We start from the raw sequence: 6,253 nt of genomic DNA on the forward strand, positions 1-6,253 counted from the left end.
TTATTTCAGCACTATTCACAGTAGCAAAGACATGGAACTAACCTAAATGCCCATCAATGATAGACTGGATAAAAAAAATGTGGTACATATACACCATGGTATACTATGCAGCCATGAAAAGGAATGAGATCATGTCCTTTGCAGGGACATGGATGAAGCTGGAAGCCATCATCCTCAGCAAACTGACACAGGAGTTAAAACCAAACCCCACATGTTCTCACTCATAAGTTGGAGTTGAACATTGAGAACACATGGACACAGAGAGGGGAACAACACACACCAGGGCCTGTTAGGGGTGAGAGTGGAGGGGAGGGAACTTAGAGGATGGGTCAACAGATGCAACAAACCACCACGGCACATGTTTACCTATGTAACAAACCTGGACGTTCTGCACACATATCCCATTTTTTTAAAGAAGAAATAAAGAAAAAAATTTTGATCATTTTCTTACAATTTTTTTTTTTTTTTGAGACAGAGTCTCGGTCTGTCGCCCAGGCTGGAGTGCAGTGGCCAGATCTCAGCTCACTGCAAGCTCCGCTTCCCGGGTTCACGCCATTCTCCTGCCTCAGCCTCCCGAGTAGCTGGGACTACAGGCGCCCGCCACCTGGCTCGGCTAGTTTTTTGTATTTTTTAATAGAGATGGGGTTTCACCTGGTTAGCCAGGATGGTCTCGATCTCCTGACCTTGTGATCCGCCTGTCTCGGCCTCCCAAAGTGCTGGGATTACAGGCTTGAGCCACCGCGCCCGGCCTTTTCTTACAATTTCTACCGATTCTATTAGTAAACTAAAATTATCTGAGAGTTTCCTTCTGGCAACTATATATCACAACAACTGTTCTTTCATAATAAAATAAAAATATGCTTGGTGAAAAAAATCACTCCACCATTATACAGAGCATACACATGATAGTTGTAGCCAAAAAAATCTCGTAAAAAGGAGCTATTGATGCTAATCTTGACCACAGAAAAAATTAGTAATAACAAACGTATGAAATATGTCATATCACGCAATGTGCCTTACTGATGAACTTGTCAGGATGAATTAATTGCAAAATTCACTACCTGGTAATTGAATTGACTGCCTCATAGATAGACTTGTTTGTAAAATGAGAATTACACCTTTTTCCTAAGGTTTACATGTGAATTAAATAATATATAATCAAGTACTTATGCACACTTATTTTTATTAGGTTTGACACCTCCAAATTACCTTAGCTCTGTTTTCTTTCCCTTCTCTAAACCCCCATATATAATTAGTTGTTAAATTCTATAGATTTTAACTTTTTGAAGTGGCTCAAAATAGCTTCAATTTCCCATTTCTGTTGTATCTCTAGCCTAGGTACTCACTTCCCTCAAATCCGTTTCAATAGCTCCTTTCTTTCATTGATTCATTTATTATTTTTTTGTTCAACAGAATCATGCATCTACTATGTTCTAGGCACTGTGTGAGATGCAGATTGTATTGTGGTGAAAAAAACAGACAAGGCCCTTGACCTCACTGAACTTCTTTTGTATTGGGGTGCTGGTATTCAGCAACTACACCTCTAGTAAATGCTTCCAAGAATGAGGCAGGGAGAAAACCCAATGGGTCTATTTTCTTTGCCTTAAGTCTCATCTCCATACCTTACACATAAAACTGATGGAGTTTTCATCTTGGAAGCATAACTTTATATCACTCCTTGCCTCAAAACCCCTCAGTGGCTCTTGATTGCCTTGTGAGTGAATACCAACTCTTCTGCCTACTCTTAAGGTTCTAGATTGTCCATAATATAATACTCAGCTATTTTCTGAAGTTAAGTGGATTCCAGGTGCCTCATAAAGATCTCAGATCATAGCAACACTTCTCACTGCCAATCCAACGTCTCTCTCACTGCTTCTCCAGATTGGGTGAGATACCCTCCTTTGTCCTCTCATAGTATCTTGTATTATTGCCTTTCCTCTAACATAAAACTCCTTTCCTCCTCTTCTTCCCCAATAAGCTATGTTGAGACCTGTACCAAGAAAACCTCTGCCCTGCTATCATCAGCCTCTTTCCCCACTCCACCTAGGCTGTACTTCACCATGATCCTATAAAAGAGTGGAATCACCTGACCCCACCAGACTATCGTGCTAAATATTCAGGTACATATACATAACTTTTGAACCACTTGCCCACTGTGAAGATCACTCACATAAAATAACACATAAACAATTCCATCAGTCAAATCTGAACATCCGCTCATCTGACTCCTTGCTTCTCTAAGCTTTTCAGGTGGGTTACGGAACTTTATTTTTTTTTCTTTGAGATGGAGTCTCGCTCTGTCGCCCAGGTTGGAGTGCAGTGGTGTGATCTCCGCTGGCTGCAAGCTCCGCCTCCTGGATTCACGCCATTCTCCTGCCTCAGCCTCCCGAGTAGCTGGGACTACAGGCGCCCGCCACCACGCCCGGCTAATTTTTTGTATTTTTAGTAGAGACGGGGTTTCACCATGTTAACCAGGATGGTCTCGATCTCCTGACCTCATGATCTGCCTGCCTCGGCTTCCCAAAGTGCTGGAATTGCAGGCCTGAGCCACCGCAGCCTGTGGGAACTTTCTTTGTAGGGTTCATCAGGTTCCTCTGTATTCCCAACCGCTCTTCCACATGCATTTTGAGTTCCTTTCCTTAAAAGCAATCTGACTTTTCCCTGAAGAGGAATGCCACTACAGCCCTCTCAAATGAAGGCTGTTTTTTGCCTCTCAACCCTTGATGACTTACAGCCAGGAGTTAGGGTAGGTAAGCCCTTTGACCTTAAAAAAAATTCTGTCTCCTGAAAATTTATGCTATCTGGATATATAATATTTTACCTGTTGATTTCTGCTGCCTGTAGTCCCTGGCTTATTCCTCCCCATCACTTGAAGACTTGAGCTACATCCCCACCCAACTCCTGTCATCTTTCCTTGGGACTTCAACATCCACATAGATGAGCCATCCAACAACGTAGTCCTCACTTTGCATGGTTCTAGTATGCACTGTGCAATTTTCACCGTGAGAATATTCAAGCCAAATTTCATTTACTGTGGTTTAGTTAAATAATACCAGTTCCCCAACAACGTGGTTCACATTTCAATTATGATGGCATATTAACTTTATGTGAGGAATTGCATAAAGAACAAAAATCACAGCTAGCTCTTCAGTTCACAGATCACTATGTAAATAACAGACAGGCATTGTCTTAGCTTGGGCTGATATAATGAAATGCTTTAGACTGGGTTGCTTAAACAACAAATATTTTTTATTAAGGTTCTAGAGGCTGAAAGTCTGAGATCAGGGTGCCAGCGTGGTGGGTTCTTGGTGAGGGCCCTCTTCCTGGTTATGTCCTTACATGGTCTTTCCTTGGTGGGGGTGGGGGCAGGGGAGAGAGAGAGAAGGAATATGAATCTTGGGTCTCTTCTTTTTGAAAGGATATTAATCCTCATCGTGGGAACTCTACTCTTATGACTGCATCTAAATCTAATCACCTCCCAAAGTTCTCACTTCCAAATACCATCACACTGGGAATTAGGGCTTCAATTTATGAATTTGCGGGTGAGGCACAAACATTCAGTCCATAGCAGATATCACAATCCTTCTTTCAGAGTCTGTCAGTTATTGGTCACTGCACGACCGTTACTCAGTTTTTCAGTTTATAAACAGCAAAGCATGTAGTTGTATAGCTTCCTTGTTTCCCAGTGATAAACTAACATGATATTTTACAAAAATGGATCATTAAAAGGGAATTGGACAAGAAAGATGAAAGTACAGCGAATAAAAAAAAAATGCTGAAATGAAATTAGACGTGATTAGGGAATTTGAAAATGACAAAAGCAAAGCAAAGATAGGATGAGACCTCGGCCTACACAAAACGCACCATAGACACCACAGAGAAAATGTTCAGTGAGTAGAAAAAAGAAGGTAAAGTTGCTTCAGGATCTTTTAGTTTAAATTGCGCTAGAAAGAGAATGCAAATTATGGCTGATATAAAGACTTGTTCCTGCTTTTGATTGAAGACTGTAATACATTTAAATTTATTCCCAATCAGTCTGGCTAGCATTCGGGCGAAGTGTTGAAGTTGGTTGTCTTGCTGAAAGAAAATGATAATTACAAAGAGACTAAATAAAAACCTTTTTCAGCCAGTAAATTCTGGTTTCATCATTTTATGAATTGATTAATGTTAAGAGAGTAAAGTGGCTGTGACAAAAGGGTGAAGAGGCCCACAGGAAGTGTTGCTGATACACTTTGTATTTAAGAATTCCTGAGAATAGTTCACAAGATTGAAAATGCAAAGACAAAATGTTGGAAGCTAATCTAAACTTAGAATGCAGAATGACAATTTATGAAGACAGAAGATTAATCATATAAGAAGAGGCAAACACAGTTCACACCACTATTGGTAAGTTTTTTTGTTTTCTTTTGTTTTTTACAAAGAATAAAGACTGATTCTCCATGTTTCTCATGTTTTAAATTATGGCATACTAAATAAATTAGTTTTACAATTTAAAAAAATTCCCGATATATGTCTACCTAGCAGTAAGAGAATTTTTGATGTTTCAACAAAAGTTCTTAAGTGTCACAGAACAATTTAATTTTTCTCTTTGATTATTAAGATCACTTTGCACAATTTCAACTTCCATGGTCATTTTTATAGTCATATTCTACTATGCCACGCTAGGACTGTCTGTATGCTACTTTCTAATTCCTTAGCCAACTCACATTCAGTTGCCTTTTACTCCTCTAGACCTTGCTCTTGCCAATATTAGTATGACTTCTGAAATCTTTATTTCAAGCAAGTTATTCTCATTCAATCATTTCCTGTCCTTCCAGCTCACCACCTCTAGTACCCTGAAGACAGCCACTCTCCAATCTTACTGAAATCTCCAGTTCATTGACTTTTTTCACCACTTACAGCCCTCAAATTTCCTGCCTTGTCCAGCTTAGATTTCATGGCTCATCATTATAATAACTCCTTTACAAACACACTTCTCCATTAGGAGAGGTGACCAGTCCCTCTTTTTAAAACACTCTCTCCTTTCAGTTTACAGCACTTTACACTTGGTTTTCTTCTTTTTCCTTCTCTATCTTACTTCCACAAGTTGAGTACCTTTGGACTTCTTGGTCTTGGGCCTTATTTTCACCTATATCTGCATAATCTAAGTGGTCTCATACAGTTTCATGCTTTTTTTCCCCCTTATTACCGTATTTCCAGGGCCTAACTCAGTAAACGGTAAGGCAGTATTTGATGAATGAATGAATAAATGGTTTTTTATATCTTCATCATTGAACATAGTTCTTAGTTAATACTTGGCTTTCCATAAAATATTTGTGGAATAATTGGACATTATTGTTATACAAATGAGGAAATGGAGGGTCAGAGAGATTAACTAATTTACCTTTGATCACATAGCTAATAAGTGGCACTGCTGGGATTCAAACCAAAGTCTTAACTCTAAATCTTTGTTCTCTCCATTACCTCATAGTACCTCCCTACATATTTCATCCTTAACTCCTAGAATCCATCTTCATTTACCTTATTCTTATGCCAAACTGGAATGATTAATGTACCTGAATATGTCTATTTTACCACCCCTCAGCCAGTTTGGGGCTTGAAACCCAATGTCTACTTCCATTGCACATCTACCTGTATCTTTCCCACCTGTCTTTAAAGCAGTTTTCAAATTCTATGTCAACCTTGAAACCTCCACTTTTTTAGTTGGTAGTAAACTCCATTTTTTTTTTTTTAGTTGCTAGTTGTTTTCCTACCTACGCTGCCTTAAAGTACAATTGTATATTCGTACCATATTGTATTAGTGTTGAAGCTGCCTATAGGCAGGGATCTAATCTATACAGTGCCTCCTTAATATTCTTCCTTGCCTTGCACATTGGAAGACTGAATCAGTATTTGTTGACTCCGGAATAAATTTGCATTTGAATTTGTCAACCTAAATAAGAGGCAGGTTTGCCAAACATGACAAATTTATTCGAGAGTGGGCATTGCAATGTAGAATATGGTGTTAAACTATAGGTGTATTCAGGGAGGTAAAGGAAGACAAGGGGTTTAAAAACGAAAAACGAGGAGGATCACGTAAGTTGTTTTGAAACAATTATCCTTGGCTACAAAGATAAGTAACAAAGGGGATGGCCAGTCCAAGGTTGGACAGGCAGTTGCAGTGCAAATGTCCTTGAAGCATTTTTTTGTGTAGTTTTGTGGCCTTTGTGCAAGGTTGTGGTTTTGGCAGTCTTTTGTGCCAATTATTTACATC

The sequence above is a fragment of the Theropithecus gelada genome, chromosome 4 (assembly GCF_003255815.1).
Source record: "Theropithecus gelada isolate Dixy chromosome 4, Tgel_1.0, whole genome shotgun sequence".
NCBI lineage: Eukaryota > Metazoa > Chordata > Mammalia > Primates > Cercopithecidae > Theropithecus > Theropithecus gelada.